Raw genomic sequence first — 20,882 nt, 5'->3', positions numbered from 1 at the left:
ACTAGGAGGGGCCTCCCGCTCCCTGGGTCCAGGACATCCCAGACGGGGCTGCAGCCCACCCAGTAGTTCATTCTTTACGGATCCCATTCTTCAACCTGAACCCCAGGCTGCGATGTGAGCCCCTTTCTCTCCTAATCATGGCCAGGAGAAAGCCTCCCCTGAAACTCACCTCCCTCTTGCCAATCTTGGATTTTTACAGCAGGAGCTGCTGTCGGTCCTCTCGCTGCTTCCGGGGGGGCACCGTGACCTAGCTGGGATTCGATGACATGCTCTTTTCTTGGTTCTTTTTCTTCTTATGGACCCGATATTGTTTCATTCCCCCCCCCCATTTATGTGGGTGACATAAATATTCTTTATTCCAGTAAAAGCATTTACGTTAGGCAAAGGGAATCTTTGTAAACCGTCGCAAGGCGGGGGTGGATATGGCAGGAATTGTGGGGGTTCCTGAGGGAAAGGGGGCACTTCTGAACTCCGGTCCCGGCCCTCCTACAGTGTGGACACTGAGGCTCAGAGCAGGGAGGGGACGTGTCTGGAGTCCCACACAGGGCCTGTGGTGACACCAGGCTGACCCTCCAGCCATAACGTCTGTGGTTCATGCTGAATCAAAGGCTGGGCTGCCTCTGTCCTCCCAGAAACCCCCTTCCCCCAAGTCCCCTGGGGACCCCCTCCCCCGACACTGGGGCTCCTTGGCCCATTTAAAAACCCAGGCTGCAGGCGAATCGTCCTTTGCAAGCCTCAGACAAGCAAGTCTGGAGACTGGAAATCGTGTTTCTGCTTTGAAAACTGCCACTGACTGCCTTTCCCATCTTCTGCTCAGCAAATCTTCACAGGCCGTGTTTTAAATACTCTTTCTCCTTTTGCTGTGATCAAAGGACTTGCTTGTTCCCCTGATAGGTGACAAAAGATGTCAGAAAGACTAATGAGAGAATGTGGTTGCCGCCCCCCCTTCCTTTCTCCCAGAAGAAGGGTGATCACAGGGCAGAGAGCTTCTTGGGCTGGGTGGCGTTTAGGATTTAAGCAGGGGAGAGATAAGCATAGAGGCTGGAGCGGGAATGGAGGAGGGGGCCTCAGGCAGGCTGATAATTTGGTGCCAGTGGTTGACATCAGTTGGAGGGCCTCCCAGCATGCATTTCCCCTCCTGGGCAGAGCGTTCCAAGTTTGCTTTGGAATAACCAGCCTGCCTCCACCATCATCTGGTTCAGGAGGCGTGGCTCCAGGCCCAGCTGTGGGCTGTGTGTGCGACTGAGACCTGGCCCCTCCATGTCTTATATTCTTTTGGCCCTGAGGTGGGTACATGAGCCAATCAGAACCACAGAGAAGGAATCTTGGGGCTCTAATTGGACCGAGTGCTAGGAGAGAGGACGGCACTTAAGACTGGTCTTAGTGGGTTGGGGACACAAGCCTGGAGCTGCCAGGGAGCTTGCCCAAGAGGGACTAAGGAAATAGAGCCAAAAAATGGAGGGAGAAATTGTTCGCTGAGTCCGGATGATCTTAAGCACCTAGATCAAACCATACCTGCATACAGATGCAGGAAACACCCTTTTTTGCTTCAACTGCTCAGGTTTTTCTTTCATTGTGACAAAAGATGGCCATTTCATGATCATCTTTTAACACCTGAACATGTGTCTCCAGGTGCCTTGCTCCCTACCATGACCCCTCTCTATCCCCAAGGATCTGACAAATACAATTTCTTCCATCACATTTCTAGGCACAATCGCAGCTCCTTCCAGGCTCATCACACACCAACACTGGAAGAGTCTCTGTTGGAGGCCACAAGTTCAGATGGAGAAACTGAGGCTCACTCAAGGGCATACCATATAGAGAGTTCCTAAGATAAGTCACACCTCTGGAGTTGTCTGTACCTGGCATCTTCCCACCCAAGAGACAGCCTAGAGGAATGGATTAAAAGTCCTCACAGCCCTGTGACTCCTGCAACCTATATCACTCTTCCTGAACTTAACTGTCCCATTTTATAAGTTCAGGGACTGAGGCAGCAGGAACAAGGAATGTGTGATACTCCTACTCTCATCTCCTTATCCTGACACACACTCAGCACTTAACCTTGCAGCTAGGAGACAGGGAGACCTAGCACTGACAACATTGTGCTCCTGGATCCAGCCATGCCTGAAGGCCCTAGATCTATCTCTTGGATCTTTCAAAAGCCAATAAATCCTCCTTCAAGATTTATTTCAGGATTTTGTCACTTATAACCAAAAGAGTCCTGATTATATAGCTGCATTCAAATCTCTTGGGGCCATGTGTCATGGGACAAAAGGAACAACTATACCTAGCCAGCCGCAGAGGTCAGGAAGAAGACCTGTCATAGAAAATTCAGGCATTCCATGGACTTCCCCAGTTATCTAGGTGGGTTAGAGCCCCCTCGAAGCCATGGGAGGGGAGGCTGGCAATGTGGAGACATGGTGGAAACCAGCATGCATGGGGTGGGCACAAATGCCAGGGTGAGGTGCCCCTGGGAGGGGCCTGGTCTTCCAGGAACTGGGGCCATAGATGCCCCAGACCAATGGTTCTCAAAGTGTGGTCTCTTGACCAGCATCAGGGTCCCCTGGGAACTTGTTAGAAATGCATCATCTCAGGCTCTGCCTCAGACCTGCTGAATCAGAAACTGGGTGTGGGGCCAGCATGCTGTGTTTTCTCAAGCCTTCTGGGTGATTCTGATACTGCATAAAGCTTGAGCACCACCGGCTTAGACAGTCAGATAAATTAACTATACTCGGCAAAGAGAAGGAAAGTATCTACTATCAAGAAGAGATGTAGGGAGCCCAGAACCCAGCTATTCATCTTTCCTGTTCACAAGTGTCTCAGGCAACGTCAGCAGCTCCGGAAGCTGGTACAGCGACCTCCACACCTCTCCCGTGGGCCCGCACCAAGCCGGACAGCAAGGCAAGGGACAGCCACCACAGCCACGTTCCTCCCAGCTCATCTGCCTCAGCCCTCTTCAGAGCACTGGGGGCGGCAGCCTGCCAGCACTGACACAGAGGAGGGAGGGCCCACGGGTGTGAGTGTGGACCGAGGTCGACCAGGTGAACTTTCACTCAACACGCTAGGCTCATACACTAGTCAGATCCCCGTCCCTAGCTCGAGCTCAGTAACTGCCTCGAGGTAGTCAGGATAAGGCTGGGTTTTGCAGCAGTAACAAACTAATCTGAACCCTCGGTGGCTTAACACATGGCACGTTCCTTTCCTGTTCTCACAAAGCCCAGAGCAAGACAGGAGCCTTTCCAGGACAACGCAATGTCTCAGCAGACCAGGCTTCTTGGCCCTTGCAGCTCTGCTATCTCAGGACAAGCCTTCAGGGGCAGAGAGAACTGGAAGGACATGCACAGACTCATCATTTCCATCCATGCTGCTTCCACTTGTAGTTCACTGGCCAAAACTAGCCTTGTGGCCTCAACTAGCTTTGAGGAGGCTGGGACACACAGGAAGCATGCGGGGAGTTGGCAATCAATAGAAATCTCTGCTACCTACCTGTTGGAGACCCCCGGCTGCCACCCACTTTGCCACCACCCATGAGATCCCTCGTTTCCTCGAAAACACCTACTGAGGATTGACAGAACCAGACTCTGTGAGCAGCATGGGATGTGGATGGACATAAACAGGACAGACACGGTCCCAGTCCTTCAGGAGCTGATGGGTGGAGGGTGGGGTACTGGAAGATCAGGCAGATCTCCTGAACATTCCCCAGACCCCCTTTTCTATGCCCCCATCCTTCTTGACTCATCTGTACAATGGGCATAATCAATGAACAGAAGTCATCCAATAATACTGAGAAGAGTGAGTCTCAGACCGGTGACACCTCATGACCCTGGGCAGTGGGGCCGGGATTCAAATGCCGTCTGTCAGATTCCCATCTTCAAGTCCCTGGAGTGGTCCTTCCTCTTCCACCCTGGGTGAGGGGCCCCTGCAGGGTCTCCCTCCAACTTTTTTTCTTCTTGAAGTTAGTTCCACGCCCAGTGTGGAGACCAACGTGGGGGACTAAACTCATAATCCTGAGATCAAGACCCAAACTGCAATCAAGAGTCAGGTGCTTAGGGGGTGCCTGGGTGGCTCAGCGGTTAAGCGTCTGCCTTTAGCTCAGGGCGTGATCCCGGCGTTACAGGATCGAGCCCCACATCAGGCTCTTCTGCTATGAGCCTGCTTCTTCCTCTCCCACTCCTCCTGCTTGTGTTCCCTCTCTCGCTGGCCATCTCTATCTCTGTCAAATAAATAAATAAAATCTTTAAAAAAAAAAAAAGAGTCAGGTGCTTAACCGGCTGAGCCACCCAGGCGCCCCTAAACCTTTTAAGCTTTCTATAAGAATGAGGGGATCCGACAGCCCAGCCTCCCTGCCACAGCCAACATTAACCAGGCCTGGCCTCGAGCCAGCCTGGTCCCCCCAAAGACAACTTGAGCCCTAGGCACATCCTTGGAACTGGCTCCCGGCTCGGGTCATTCCGGAAGGACCAGAGCGGCCCTCCTGCCACCCAGCATGCGGACAGGGCCTGCTTCAAGCCCCTCACCCCCTCCCACCCCCCTTTCTCCAGACTTAGATGTCGTTGAAAAGCTTACCACGGGACCCAGCGAGGCCACCACTGCCACCATGAGAAACCTGATCCCGAGTCGCTGATTAAAACCAGGAGGGGGTTTTAATCAGCCGGGGCCGTATGCTGTTTAACTGAAGATGAAAGTACCAACGATAAGCATCATCTCGGAAAGGATGTCGTTAAAGGAAGAGCAGAACAGCGAGTGGTATCTTTTATCATTACAGTAGCCCCTCACCAAGCTCTCGTTAGGGGCTTTGAGGACCATCTGGGCCCTGTCTTTATTATGCGGCGCTTACAGTGTCACTGTGTTTGAGACGCCTCCCCAGCCCACGCCACGCTAAACTTCTAAATATACAATTAATGCCTATTAATTATAGTTTTCAAACCAGCAAAATGATCCTTCATTAACTTAATCGCCTCTTCTATTTTATCAGGAAATTGTATTCTCGCTTTCCATAATCCTTGCATCTGAAGCCCCCCGTGGCGGGTGGTACATGGTGCTTGGCTGATTGGCGAGGGGAAGGCCTGCCTGTGCTCTGGCCATCTCGACACCCCCTGCCATGCCACCCTCCGCCAGGAGATGGAAGGCCACCACCGAGCCTGGTCAAGCTGCATCCCAGGTCATATGGAATCGGATTGAAATCAGTGTGTGGGGGGTGGGGGACAGAGAGCCTTACCTTCCTCATCTGTGAAATGGACGTGACAGAAAGCCCCACAAAGTTGCCATGAGGATTACCTAGGCAGTGCTTTCCTTCCAGGGGCATTTTTGCCCCGTGGCGTCGCAGAGGGCCCAGAGCAAGGAACGGGCTGCTTCCTCACCCCAGCTCCGTGGGTCCCCGAGCCCATCTAGACTCTCCTAAAACCCTACTCCAGCTTTCTATACATTTAAAGCGTCTCTACACTTCTCTCCCTCTGTTGCAACTTCATATCCACAGCTTTATTTTAAGCCCTGTCACCTCATCTCATTTGGGCCTTCGAGTAGTTTACGGCTAAGCAGGGAAGACTAGTTGTGCTATGAGGGATGTGTGGGGAGCCTATGAGGGGCATCTGCTCCAGGCTTGGGGGTCAGGGAGAGCTTCCTGGAGGCACTGGTCTGGAAGGAGGCGTGGGGTAAGGGCAGCACAGACCCACGGCCCCCTGCTGTTTCGGCGGGGCCGTCAGGGACCGTCCAGCCAGCACAGACTCACCTCCCCCCCGGCAGGATCGCATCCCAGGCTGTGCCCAGTCTTCCTGCAAGGGCCCTGGGCTCCAGTCCCTCAGCACACATGGGGAGGCGTCGGCACCCGTGGAGAAGCTCCCCTGAGACTTAGGCTCCAGGGCTAGGACCGGTGCGCAGAGGCTCGGGCCTGTCATCCTGCAGGCGGACACTGGGAGTGCTGGGCTGTATAGGCTCTGTAGAGTTCTGTACATCTTCGTGTCAGCTTGTCACTTTGCAGCTCACTCTCCTGCCCCCTCGCTCCTCTTGCTGGCGTCACTCTGCCAAAATGCCATCTGCCCTCAAACCCTTGTCTCAGGCTCCGCGGTGGGGAACCCAGGCTGAGGGGTGAAAGGAGCAGCAGCTTCTGGCACAGGAGGGGAGCAGAGGCGTTGGTTGTTCAAGGACCACGAGGGGGTGCAGTGGGGCAGGGTGGAGCGGGAAGTCAGGGTGTGAGGGAAGGTGAGGAGGGAAACGGGCAGGGGCCCCTCGCCTTGGCCTGGTCTGCTGGGCTGGGAGGTCTTTGGGTCCTTGTCCTGAGGGCGAGGGTGTGGATTTGAAGCAGGGTCAGAAGGGTGACCTTCTGGGTAGGAAGCAGCAAGGTCAGACTGGTGTTTGCTTTCTGTCTGCATCGTGGGGACTGACAGGAGAAGCGAGGCTGGGAGAGGAGGTGGCCCAGGCCAGGGGACAGCTGACAGGCCTCTCCACCTGGCTCGGTGCCACTGGGATAGAGGACCTAGGTACAGGTGAACTCTCTTTAGGTTGGAGAAGCAACCAGTCTCAGCAATTGGACGAGGGGTGAGGAAGAAGGAGTTGAGGACGCCCAGGCTTCGGGCTTGGGCTCCTTGGTGGATTGTATCGCCCTTTACTAAGCTTGAAACAAGTTTTGGGGTAGGATGGTGAGTTTGTTGGGGGCATGCAGGTGGAGCCCCTTGTTAACAGCCTAGAGACGGTTGTCAAGGCCATGGCCGTGGATGAGATCCCAGGAAGTGAGGCCATGGAGAAGAAAGGGGCCAGGATCAAGACTGCAGCAATGCCGCCATTTTAAAAACTTTTTATTTTGCCAATACTTACAGATTCTGCAGAGACAGTGCGGAGAGATCCCATGTACCCAGTTTCAATGCAGCAATTTCTAAAGGAGGATTCGGCAAAGCCTCCTGCTAAATGTGGTCCAGAGGGGCTAGAGAATGTCCGACAGGGCTTGATGTCGAGAAAGTCATTTCACTGAGGATTCAGTTTGGTTGCAAGAGAAAGTGGTTTAAACAAGTGAAAAGTTGATTTCTTCCTCACTGAATAGTCTAAATGTAGGTGTCCAGGTCTGCAAGAGTAGTCCTGTTCCTTGGGGGAACAGCTTCTTCCAGCCCCTCCACCATCTCTAGGGCATTGTCCTTGTCCTCATGGCCCAAAGTGATGGCTAGAATTCCAGCTATCACATCCACTTTCCAGGCAGCAGAATGGAAAAGAGGATGGAGGAGAAAAGGGACAATGGGAATAAACAAGATAGCTCTTAAAAAAGATTCCCAGAGCTGCCATAGGATAGCTCCTTCTGTCTAGAATTTAGTGACAAAATTGAGTTGTGTAAGAGTCTGAGAACCACAGTCTTTATTCTCGAACTCAAAATCAAAAGTTCTATTACCCAGAAGAAAGGGAGAATCCATACATGGGAGCAAGAAGCAGCCTGTGCACAGAATCCCAGAGTGGACGGAGAACGTGAAAGGGAGAGAACATGGTCACCATCATGAAACACAGGAAACACACAAGAAGTCAAGAAAGGTAGCTACTAAAATACCCATTGGGTTTAGGAACAGAAAAGTCAATGGCAACCTGGTGAGGATAATGACAATTGTTCCCTCTGACTCCAGAGCCCTTGATCCTGAGTTCTCTACTTTTCCCAGAGGTGGCTTTTGTCAGGTGGTGGGGCAGAAAGACAGAGGTGATGGTGTTGAAGGTGTTGTACGGAGAGTGGTAACAATCCAGCCCAGGGGCTACCGTAGACCAAGCAGGAAGTGGAGACAAAGGCAGGAAAGGACACTGGTGTTTTGGGAAGAACCAAGGGGGACTGTGAGAAGGCCAGGAGTGAGGACAGAGGGAGGTGGTAGCTTTTGTGGCTTCTGAGGTGGGGCACTTCTGGGCCCACCGTGAGGCCCAGGAGGGGGTGGCTAAAGAAGAAGGAGAAAAGGTCTTTGGGGAGCAGGCAGGCCGTTACAAAACAGACAGGGGTATCCAGGGGAGTGCTGAACTCCCCCACGACACTGCCAAGATGTCAGATAAAGGCAGACACTGAGTTTCCATGGCGCAAACCCAGGCGCCTCCAAGGCCACCCAACACTTTCACATTCTTATGGCCACTATGACACCTGCCCTGAACCCCGAATATGTGCCCGTGGATCCCCAGGAGAACGTCCCAACTGCTCTCCTTTCCTCAAAGGCCCTCCGTGATCACCAGGCATGGACCAGGAAACCCCAAGGAACAGACGATGCCAGGGACCTGAGTCCCTCACATGAAGCATTTCTGAGTCCGCCAGTCCATTTCCCAACTGCCAGCACCACCAAGTCTTTGTAGAAGGTCTGTCTGGACCCCAGAGCTTGCTCTGCCTGCAGGCGGGAACAGCCGATGAATGGCTGACAGCAACAGGTGGGTAAACGCCCCGGCTCCCTCGCTGTGCGGGTGCATAACTGAGGGGTGTTCTACATGGGTTCCCGGGGTTCCCAGCAGGATTAAGCCCTGACTGTCCAGCTGCTTGGCTTCCCTGTCTCACTTTCTCACTGCCCTACTGGCACCTCCCAGGATCACTTCGGAAGGAACGACTTGCTCTCAAGTCTTCACCTCAAGGATTTTCTCCTGAGAGAAGCCAAGCAGCTGGAGTGCCCATGCTGAGCAGCTGCCAGGTACTGTATGAGTGGTACTCAGGGACAGCCTCCAGGACCGCACCTCTCCGTCTCTGCTCTGCGGTCCTCAGGCACCTTGCAAGATGGCTGCCACCATGACGTCTCACAAGCCCGTCCACAGACTTCCCTTTGGGTCCCATTGGCCGGAATAGGGTCACATGACATTTTCTGACCAATCACTGGCAAAGGGGACGGCTTTGCCAAGATGGCGTGGACATATAATAAAATTAATACAGAAGGTCTCCTACTTCTGTGAAAGTGTTGAAGGAGGAGGAGAAAGAGGAAGGGGGGGAGAGGGAGAAGAAAAAAAGAACAAAAGGAACCAAAATTTGTAATGCCCAAAGAACAACTTTACAAGCTCAAATATTCATATTTGGCTATGTCGTAAATATTAAAACGTGAAATAGCGAAAAGATGGAGCTGGTTGAGCCTGTATGCCATTCATTCATTCATTCATTCATTCATTCATTCATTCATTCATTCATTCATATTTAAAGCATATATTGAGTGTTTACTATGCCCTTGCCCTGAAGGAGCTCACAGGCTACTTGCTGGGAGTCAGGGTGGAAGGACAAGAAAAGCACAGAGGACTGAGTGTGCGAAGGACAAGGTGGCAAGAGGCATAACCTAGGGATGCCCTGATTCAGCTATTTCTTCACCTGGTCGGCACCTGCCCCCCTCCCAGCCATCCAGGATCGTGCCTGCCCTACACAGCCACTCTCCTCCAGGAAGGCTTTTTCCAATTTCCCCGGGGGGTTCAGGGTCTACCCTGTCCCTGCGCCCCCTGGGACCTTGGGTGGACCAGGTGCTGGGTTGACACTGCCTTGGCTGCTTCTGAAGTGTCCTTGGGTCCATTTGTCTTGTCTTCCCATTAAGAGTGAGCGCTCCAAGAGGGAGGGGGCTATGTCCCCAGAACTGACTCACAGCCTAGGCTGACCTGCCCGGCCCAGGCTCAGCCCTCACACCTGCCTCTGGGCTCCTCCTCTCTCTGTCTCTCCCATCAATTTCTTATTTCATCAAAATCAATTTCTGTCCCGTTTTTGCCATGTACATAAAAGACTGTGGCATCAATTAGCCTTAGTTCTCTCTCTCTCCCCCTCTCTTTTTCTGCCTCGTCTTTTTTGGAAACCTCTTTGTAGGGAAAATCTCATATTTCAGCAATTTGCATTATCCACACACTCAGCTTTGAAGTTCTAAGTTATGGTAAGAAAAGGACCCACTTATCTGCCCATAAAAAATGTTCAAAGCTTATAAATTCCCTGAAACAGATGTACATTATCATTGGATTTGCCTTTCTTTTTGCTAGAGCATGCCTAATAGAGTTTCGGCCGCCCCCTGGCCCCCTTCCCCCGCCCCTGTTAGCATCTTGTCTCCACAGAAGCCCGCTCCCCACTGGGCCAGACTGACTTCAAAGGTCCCAGGCTGTCTGTTAGAAGCAAAGCACAAAGTGGGAACATAGGGGCCTTTTAAATCCCCCGCGTTTAAGTCAATATCATGCCTCCCTTCTTTCCCTTCTTCTGGCGGAGGGACATAAGCCAGCCATGCCTTTTCTGCCTCCACGAGCGCCAATTGAGCAATTACCCAAGAGAGAGGAAATTGAGGCCTCTTTCTCTCTCGGCCTCTGTCTTTGCCCTCTTGTTCTTTCCAACTTTACTTTCTGTTCCTTCTCCCCACTTAACAAGATACTGTTCAATAGCAGGGAAGGTATCGCTGCTCCTCAGTGTAGACAAACAAGTGGATCCGTAGCACTTTTGTGGGTAAGAGTGTCACAAGCGGCTTCTGTCCAACAGGCTGCCATCGTGTTCTATGATGAAGGTCCCTCTCCAGCCGACTGTTTACAATCTCCACTAAGTCACCAGAGGGTCATACCCTAACCACCCTCCCTGCCCCTGACCTTCCAACTTTTTGATGTATCTTCAGAGTAGGGAGCAAATTCTCCACGGTGACTCCCCAGGCCCTGCCCACCCTGGGCCTCCCTCTTGCTGTCTGTGTTCAGCCTCACTGGCTTCCATCAGTTCATCCAATGGCCCACCCTCTCTCCTACCCCAGGGCCTTTGCACAAGCTGTTTCCTCTAGCTTTTCACCTATTTCCTCCTTATCCTTGAGGTCTCTACCTGAACGTGGCTTCCTGGAGAGGCCCTCTCCAACCCTGGTCTCAATCATGTCTCCTCTGTTATTCCTGCACACATCTCCCCAGAAATGATCACAGCTGATAACAATATAATTTTTGTGTGACTGTTACTTCCCTACTAGATTGAAAGCTCTGTGAAGGGAGGGAGGGTTTCTAGTTTATTTGGCACTGAGCATGGCTCCTGGCACATAGTAGCTGATCAGTAAATATTTGAGAGTACAGATGGAAAAGGAATCTGGAGATGAATTTGGGACAGGTGTGGTCCAGGGAAAGGCCAGCTGGGCCTGACAGGAGGCTCTCTGAACAGTGAGTGACAAGTTTGGGTCACCCTTTGCTCTGACCGGGCTCCATTCTGGAGTGGTCAGCTCCCAGAGCAGATCTGCAGAGGCTAAACCATGCAGCAAGGCTGACTGAGATACCTGAAAGCCAAATTCTCCACAACGAAGAAGGGAAGGAAAGAAAGAAGAAATGAGGGAGGAAGGGAGAGAGGGAGGAAAAAAGGTACATGGACCACACTAGAATATTCCGGGTAGGAATTTCTGAACAAATTACAATCAGATATTGCTTTTTGAGGATAGAGTCAGAGGAAATGAAATCAGGTGACAATGGCCATCTGGGGAAGATCTGGCCAGGGGACAGAGCCACCCCAAATCACCCAGGTCCCATGTGCCTGGACTATCCTGGGAGCCCACAGGCCAAGCCCAGTGGTGTTACCCCTTTCTCCCATGCTACCCCAAGCATCCCCAATACATTCCTCGTTTTCAGTCTATCCAAATGCTACTACCCATCCCCAAGGGCAGAGTCAACATGTTAATGAGCCTGAGCACAATCCTATGAGAGGGGAGGCTCCCTGGCCACTTGTCTTTATGAACGCAATCAGCAGAGACGCCTGGAGCACCAGGGCGGGCCTGGGGCCATGGGGAGGCCAGAAGACACTGTTCTCCAGTGGCTCTAACAAGTATCTATCTTTGCAGGGCCTTTGGGATTATAAAATAATCTTTGGTGAGCAAGACCGTGCTTTGGTGGCCACAGACATTAACTAAATAATCAGAGGCACAAACAAATATATACAGCTGATTCTGATTACTCACCGGGTCTTTATTTATGAATTTGCCCACTGTCTAAAATGTAGAGATTCGTAACCCCCAAATCGATACCCACGGTGCTCTCACAGTCAATCATAGTTATGTGCGGAGCAGCAAAAAATTTAAGCCACTTAAATGTGCGTGTTTCCAGCTGACGTCAAACAGGGCGATGTCTGCCTCCTAGTTCCAACTCATACGCTACACACAAGTGTCCTTGCTGTAGTCTATTTGGTGCCACACTTCTTGTATTTGTGTGCCTTCTGTTGGCGATTTCGCTGTTTAAAATGCCCCCAAATGTGGTGCTGACATGCTGGCTAGTGTTCTGAGGCACCAGGAGGCTCAGATGGATGGGCCTTACAGAGAAAACGCATGTTAGATCAGCTTCATTCAGGCATGAATTACACCGCTGTTGGCCGTGAGTTTGTGTTAACGAATCAACAATATAGCGTAAATCAGGTGTCTTTAAACAGAAATACACACACTACAAGGTTAGGTATTGACTGGTGGATGAAAAGGTTGCAACCGCAGGCTCGCAGGAACCTAACCGGGTACGTCCCCTAGGAGCAAGGGGTCAGGATGTGCTAATTCAGCATTAGCGACGACTGTGCGGAACATAACCCGACTCAACCGTAATTGTGAACATGATCGGTGCTATGAAGAAGGGGACTGGCAGGGTACCATCTTGCTGCAGCTGGGGCCTCAGGCTTGGCCTGCAGGCCTGCCTCCCAAAGCTTCCCTTTCACTCACATTTGCCCTGACTTGGCTGGGGTGATGGTAGAGGAGAGGGTAGGACTGGTCTTTGCTCATCTTTGCCAATGTCCGAAGGCTCCTGGAAGGGGAGAGTGAAGTGGCGAACAGCTTGCCCCCTCCTCAGGTGTCACTCTGTGTTAAACCCTATGACCTAACCATGACCTTAGTATAAGTCACTTAGCAGAATAGTCACATGGTTTCCTCACAAAGGGTGTCCTAAGGATGTCAGCAAATGCAGGCTGAGCATACAGTAGGTGCTCCATAAGTGATAGGTATGGCGATTTAGACTCCTCAGTGATCCTGGGGCTCAAGGCCTGGTCCCAGGGCCTGAACCAGCCTCTCTGAGGACAAGAAGAGTCCCAGAAGCAGGGCAGCTAAGAACTGTCCCAGAGCCTTCCTGTTTCCCCCTCTGGTGGGGGGCAGGAAATGCTGGGCATGGCTTTTAGGGTGCCAGTCCTACTGCTGCCACATTTGTTTAGGGCCCAGAGCTGCCCCTCCAAGGCCCAGCTTGTCGGAACCACAGGCAGCCTCATTATGCAAATGAGATTTAAGGCCCAGACAGGTTGGGGTCTTGCCCAAGTTCACATGGCAGGGCAGGTCTGGAAGGAACAGAGTGACCCCATTGAATGTGGAAAGGAAATGTAACAGTGCAGCCCTTGATTGTGCAGCTGACCCACGGGGGCTCTGCAGCAGAGTTGGGGGCAGGGCAGCCCTCAAGACTACCCCTCCTTTCCTGGGAGCCCCGTGGGGCCAGGTTCTCACAACAGCAGCTGCCATTTCTTGAGGGCCTACTGTGTGCTAGGCTCTGAGCTGAGCACTTCGTACCCACTGGATCCTGTACTCTGATCCTTACAGTGCCCCAGGGAGCTGGGTACTCTGATGAGCCGCATGTTGCAGAGAAGGCAACTGAGGCACAGAGAGGTTGAGCCGTGGGGCCCACAGTGGTCCCACTGGTCACACAGCTGGAAAGTGGCAGATCCAGGTCTCAGTAAGGGTCTGCCTGACCCCAAAGTCCATACTCTCAACCATCAGAGCTAAGCCCCCACGCCTACATTGGGGGGCCTGGCTGCTGGATCCCATCACTTCCTCAAAGTTCACCTACCAAACCAGAATCCAGGATGTCACATGCTCCCGGATCTGCAGATGGGAAGGGCCAAACGCCTAACCTGAATGGGGACACGCGACCCAGACAGGCAGGAGTCATGGCCAGTGCCGGGCCTGGGCGGGGCAGTGCTGGGCTTCCCCGCGTGCCCACCCCGAGAACCCCTCCTCATCAGCAGCGTCCAAGAGAGCTGAGCCATGTGGCGATTTGCTCAGGGAATTTAATGTGTAAGAATCCCCTCTTGTATTTCTTGCTTTGCTTACATCTCCAAAGACCCCGGAGCTAAAGCAAAGAAGATCTCATCAGGCCCATTTTACAGAAAAGCAAACTGAGTCTCTGAGCAGTGAGTCACTGGCCCATGGTCAACAGCTCAAAGCAGCCCAGCCAGATGGAATCCAGCCAGTCTTTTGAGTTGGGGCTTTTTCCACCCACTTTGCCTCTTCACGCAGTGACAGACAGAGTCTCACGCAGGCTGGCACCCTCTGCATGGGTCCACCAACCAACCCTGCCCCAGCTAAAGGAGGAATGGGGCCATGTGCTGAGGGTGGATTTCTAGAACTGGCCCCAAAGATCCTCCCCATGAAAATTCTCCCGTGCCTGAAACGCCCCTATTAGTGTCTAAACTCTGCCCTGAACAGGTCCAGGTTTTCATAGGCCTCGCTGGCCCCAAAGGTCCTTGAGCATCGTCGGGGTCATAAGCTGAGAGGCTGCAGGGACAAGCCAAGGAAGGCGCCCGGGCCCCAGGCTGATGGGGCTCCGGACAGTGGCGGGCGTGCACACGATCTGAAGGGGGCGTCACTATAGCTTCCGTTGGGAAGATGGGCCTGGGGGAATGGCATTTTTTGACCTTTATGAGAGAAGCTCAAAATCCAGATATTTAGATGACATCTTCAGATTTGGGAAATTAATTCAAAATTTTTGAAACCTCAGATGGGTCAGTCATGACATAATGACGGGCCATGTTGGGTATAGCCCGAAGGATCCGTGGCTGGAGGAGGAAGCCTGGGGAGGCTCAGAGCAGGCAGGGGACGGGAAGGATGGGAGAGTGACAAGCTCTCGGGGAGGGTGGCTTCGAGCCCCGCGCCACGGCCCCCCGGAGGCAGCGCAGGTGGCTGACTGCTAGACCGGCAGTGACAGCCCTCCAACAGTCTGGCTACAGCCGAGCTTTGCCGAGGCAAAGGATCCCCACCACAGCCCCTGCAGAGTCCCTGGCCTGTGACTGACGCCGTGGAAACTCTCTCCCCAGACATCATAGATGCCAGCCTATTCCCACATTTCCCAGCAGGCGGCCGAGGCCACAGACTGGAAGAGGGGGACCCAGGGAGATGGCGCGGATCAGCTTCAGGAAGGAACGTCAGTACGGACTACACACACCTCCTCCGGACTCAGGCCTCCCATCTTGAAAATGGGGATGGTAATTCCCGCCCAACCACAATCCGCTGTCCACAAACACGATGAACATTCAGCCACATGTTCACCGGTTTCCAATGGTGGGGGAAGGGGGTGGGACACCAATGCAGCGAGGGGTGGTTCTTTTCAAATAAGGCTCCATTTTGTCCTTTTAAAAAATTTTTTTTCTTTAAGCGGTAAAAGGCTGCAGTTTTCTTTTACATTCTTACTTAACAAAATTAGAAGTCGGCGATGCTGTGTTGCTTTCCCAGACTTTTATCTGAACTCTGACTGCTTTGTACAGCTCCACAGGCAAGGATTCAGCGGCAGGAGACCGCCCGTAAACCCTCCAGTCACTAAGGGACTTGCAATCCCCAGTCCCCTCCCTCCCGCCCTCCTTTCTCTGACATTCCTTCTTTTCCCTTTAGTGACCACCTACTGCGCGCATGCTCCGAAGTCCCTGCCTGCGGGGCCCTTAGCGCAGGAGGAAGCCAGCAGCCAGCAGTGAGATGCTGACAAGCACCGCGGACTGCCCCTTTGTCTGGGCACCTGCTAAGTTGGCTCCAAGAAGGGAGGCCTTGTTGTTCAAGAAAAAAAATAGAGAGAGTCAGCTTTGATGAACTTATCCAGAATTTTGCGATGAGAAATATCTAGAAAAGAGTTATCTTAGTGGAGCAGGGGGAAGTCAAAGCCTGGGGTGAGGGTAGAGAGGGGATGGTAATCCTATTGTAGTGCTCGAAGTCCCTGAAGGCCTTCATCCTGCTCTGCCACCGTGAGATCTGAGTGGTGGCCCGGGGGGTCTGGGACTGCTTGCCCCCTACAGGGCCTCCCCAGACCCTGGCAGTTACTCCTGTGGCTGGATAATCATACCCTTCATATCCTTCTTCTAAATCTCTAACACCCCTCTCTGCATACCTCTTCCCTCTGGACATGGGGGATCAGGAAGGGCCCTCCAAAGGGTCAGCCCAGACTTGGCCCCCAACGCAGACCCTCGTAGGGGTGGGGCAGGGTGCGCTAAGCTTGACCATGACCACGCCTGGGTCTACGGTGCTGCAAAGAGGGTCAGCTGGTAGTTGCTCGAAGCCCCTACTCCCCAAGGATGGCCTTCATCGAGGACACCAGCGCCTCCCACAGTGAGCGAGGACCCCAAAACAAAGTGGGAGGATGGAGAAAAGGCCACTTCCTTCTCCCTGAAGAGCCGAGGAAGAGGAGCGTGCGGTGCACACAGCAGGGGTCACTGTGGACCCATCCTAGCTGGAAGACACTCCTGGGACTCTCCCTAGAGCTGGCTGTCCTTGGGTGCCTGTGGTTTCGCTAGGGGAGGGGCGGGAGGTTCCTGACGGTCCAGGTGGCAGGGCAGTGAGGCAAAGAATGCGGCCTGCACCAGAGGGCTGTTACTGAATTATCCAGTTTCATCCTCTGGTGTGGCCATGGCCACTTGTCCAACATCAGGAGGCTTTTCGGAGGCTCCCGGTGGGACAGGGCCATGGGGAGCGCGCTCTGCCTCGTTTATATCTCAGGGCACATCCGTCTGAAGGCAGGCGCCCTAGACTTCTACCCTGCTGGTACCAGCGCAGAGGCCACTGGGTTTCTCGTGCTGTGGCCTCTGGGCCCAAGTGCAGCAGCTCCCTGGGGTGGGAGCCGGTCAAGGGCACTCATGCCTGTTGCCATCACACCCCAGACCCACATGCTCTCACTCCCGGGCGGGGGGTGCTGGGTATCTACATTTCACATGCTCCCTGGGAGATTCTTATGGCCCCTGAAGTTAGGGATATCCCTCGAACGGGGCCTTCTGAGGTCATCTGGGGAGAATGCCAGGCTCGGGGTTCTCAACGTGGCTCACCGGAAGTCGGCTGGGAGCTGAAACACCTTGATGCCTGGCCGCCCCCCAGACCAGCGAATCAGCATCATCGGAGGTGGGCCCAGGAACTGGCATTTTTAAAAATCTCCCCAGGTGACTGTGAAACACTCAGGATGAGAGTTAGAGGCTGTGAACATTCCACTCTGCTCTCCCCGCCCCCCACTCCCAACGGGGTGGTCTATGCCCAATCATGTCTGGAGGGTCTCCTGTCGAGGGGGAGGCCCTCTTGTCTCCACCAGGCTCACAGGCTGGGGGCACCGGGATTCTTCCCCTTTGTGGAGAGAAAGTGGAGGGCGCAAAAGCCCAGGGGATGGTCAGGGGGAGCTCGGGAATCGAGGCCAGGCTCTGAGCATCATTTCCTCCCCGGGGTCACCTTCTGCTACTAGAAAAGGGGTCTCACACTCATTCCCCCTCCTCAAAGGAAGATGTTGAGGGCAGAAAGCCCTCTGTGTAGACATACATTAATCCATAACAACATTCAAGGGCCCAAGCCCCTGAGAAGAGGGGCTGGGTTCAAAGGTCTGTTGGTTTGGGAGAAGATGACAAGACAAAAACCAGATCAGAGTCCCCCACAAGGCAGTGATGGAACATTAATGATCGGGGACACCGCTTGCAGGAGTCACTAAAGCGTTAGTCTGAACCACCCGTATTGGCTCTGCGAAACATAGCCACTTGCACGCGGAGAAGGGCTGAAGCCGGGCCGTGCCCATGCGAGCTGGGGGGCCAAGGCAGGGCTGGGAGGGTGCAGGCTGGGCCTGGACTGGACAAGGGCAAGGCTGCCATGGGGTCTTTTGGGGCATGCCAGCCCCAGGTGTCTGCTGGGTGAAGCCCTGCCTTCGATGAGGGGGTGAAGGCGGGGCGGGGGGGGGGGTTGGAAGGTGTCACAGTCTGCTGACACCGAGCACCTCTCAGGGGGGCCCTTTCATTCCCGTGAGTGCTGACGGGCCTCGCAGAAGCTGGGGTCATTAGTGGCAGCGGCTGACAGAAACGGTACTCGAGGTGCAGGCAGCCTTCCCCTCCTCCTGCCACCCCCAACGCTGCCTTCCCCTCCAGCCCTGTAATGATTTGACATCTAAACGCTGAGAACAATGAAAGGGAAGCAAAAGAAACTGCTCCCGGCTGTTTCCTTTGCCAAAAAGTGTAATTGGCATGGCTGGGTGGGAGGTGCACAAGGCCCCCTGGCTCCCCGACCCCCCAGTGCTCCCTGGGAGATGAGAGCCGAGCCTGGCAGCTGCGAGCCCTCACGCCTCAGCCCTCAGCCCTCAGCCCTCAGCCCGGCTGGCTGCCTGACCTCCCAGACGTCCTCGGGGGGCTCGTAACAGAGGAGCAGAAGCAGGGCATCCTAACCACCAGCCAGTGCTGTGCACACGTGCGCACGAGGCTGGCCAAGCCGAGGCCTGTCCCTCCTACACCTTGTCCAGGGCCCAGACGAGCGCAGAGCTCAGGGCCCTGGAAAAGCAGCAACAGTTCCTCTGGAAAGGACATCAGGAGATTTGCAAACAAGACAAAACTCACCCACATCGGCCTGTAGGAAAATGTGCTCAAAGACTCACCAAGAAGCCTGGTTGACCCCTTCTAGTTTTCTTTTCCCTCCTTCCTCCCTTCCTCCCTTCTTTCCTCCCTCCTTCCACCCTCCCACCCTTGCTCCTCTTCCTTTTCCTCTCTCTTCTCTTTTCCACTTCTAACTATTCGGCACACCTTCTTTTAGAGGTCGTTTGAGATCTACCAGCATTGAGATCACACATGCCTTGAGCTCAGCAGTTCGGGGCCGGCGCTGTCCCTCTCGCTCCTGCTCGTGGGCACTGGCGCAAGCTGAACACAAGGACCCCCGTGCCCCTGGGATGAGAGACCCACAGGCCTGGCAGGAGGGGATGGGGCAGGTCCATGACAGCACCTCTGAGCAAGAGAAGGCTGAGCAGCCGTTAGAGAGAAGGGGGCCGAGCTCGATAGCCCTGGGGGGGCAAGCTCTCCAAATACAGGAGGTCACAGAGGAAAGGCCTGACTATGAATACCATGTTACTCCTTGGATAAAAATAAAAAAGTGGGGGTGGGAAGGGGATTAAGCAGCAACGGCAGTGTTTTCTTTCTTAAAAATAGATCTGAAATAAATATTGTAAACTGTCAGCGTGTGTCAAATCTGGGCGGCGAGTTCCGTGACTGTTACAGTTTTCTGTTTCAAACCTTGTTTGAAATATTTAATAAAATAACAAAATGGGGCAGGGGAGAGAGGAATGGGTTGGGACACAGAGGACTTTTAGGCAGTGAAAATACTCTGTGATAATGACCAATATGTCATTGGGTATTTGTCCGAACCCACAGAATGTCCAACACCAAGAGCAAACTCCAAGGCAAACTATGGACTTCGGGTCATTATGGTGGGTCCCTTAGGTTCATCCTTGGGGAAAAAAAAAAATACCATTCTGGTGAGAGATGTTGGTGATGGGGGAGTCTGTGCAGGCATGGGGTAAGGAGTATATGGGAAATCTCTGAATCTTCCCCTTGATTTTGTCAGAAACCTAAAAGTGCTCCGAAACAAGGAAAGTCTTTTCAGAGAATTAACAAAATTTAAGCGGGGAGGTATCTTACGGAGATGCATTTATTCTTGTAAATTATGGCAGCTAACGTCTTCACGATGCTCCCTGGGCCAAGCCTATATGAACTCAGTGACTTCTCGTAACAACCCTGTGGGGTAGGTCTCTTACGATCCCCCTTTACAGAAGGGAAACGGAGGCTTGAGAAGTACAGAGTATGGCGTGAAGCACAGAGCACTGAGGAAGTCAGAATTTGAACCCGGGCAGCCTGGCCCCAAAGTCTGGGCTCACAACCCTCAAGCCTCCCTGCATGGCCCAGGAGGGCCCAGGAAGGTTAGAGTCAGGGATTCTGGAAGGAAGTGTACATTTACTGCCCCCCCCATTCTGTACTATTTGAATCTTCAACGATTTTTCAAAATGGTATTTTAAATAAATCCCAGTTCCTAAGAAATCACCGAATCCTGGAGGGCGTGGGGCTGGGAGAGATGGCATGGAACCCCCTCTCAGAGGCTGAAAGAACACTCTAAAGCCACCGCAGAGACTCCCCGCGTGGACCCCAATCCCTGGTTCCTTTCCACCTTGCAGCCATTCTAGTCCTGGGTCCCCTGGCTCCGCACCCCTCCTTTCCTTTCTTCCTAGACTCCGCCCTCTTGCCGCCGGGTTGGCCATGTGACCCCAGGTGGGCCATAGTGATTGGCCCAGGAGTGGGTAGGGATCTAAGCGCAGCCAATCAGAATCCTGCCCTGGACCACCCCTCGCAGAAGATCCTTTTCCATCTGGTTGTGGGGCTGCAGCCCCCCCAGCGCGACAAAGCCTTTAGAGGTAGAAGCTTAGAGCCAGAGAGGGAGGGGCAGGCCCCAGCGCCTCTCGGCTTCCTTCCCACCCCGCCTCCTAGCCTGTCACAGCCAGCTCCCTGCCTGCCTTGGTTAGATGCCCATCCGTTTGAGTTCGATGCTGACTGATGGAAGCCCACAACCCAAAACAAGGGAAGCTCTGACCCAGTCAGTGGTTAAGCCCTGCAGCGGTGAAGGGGGTCCTGGGGAAGACTGGAATGTCAGCCCTGCCACCTGCTCTGTGATCTCTAGCGAATTACTTAACCTCTCTGAGCCTGAGGCGCTCCCTGAGCTCACTTAACAAAAACAACTCAGAAGCTCTGGAAGAGGACATGGCAACTGGCAGCCAAGGAGCAAAGAGGCAGGTAGCTGGTCACTCCTTCCTGTGCCCCTCCATTCACTCCCTGCCTGGCAAGAACGTCCATGTGGCCCTCAACAACAGATCCCCGGCCCTGTGGCTCCCGCGGGTTCCTGGGGGCGGGGGGTTCAGCCAATAGTGTCTCAACAGGATGCAGGGCAGGAAGGAGTGAGGTCGGGAGCTGGGTTTCCCGGTAGGGTCCCCACAGGCTGGCTGCA

The sequence above is a fragment of the Ursus americanus genome, chromosome 21 (assembly GCF_024610735.1).
Source record: "Ursus americanus isolate L20-20 chromosome 21, mUrsAme1.1.p, whole genome shotgun sequence".
Lineage (NCBI taxonomy): Eukaryota > Metazoa > Chordata > Mammalia > Carnivora > Ursidae > Ursus > Ursus americanus.
This window is presented reverse-complemented; position numbering follows the sequence as displayed.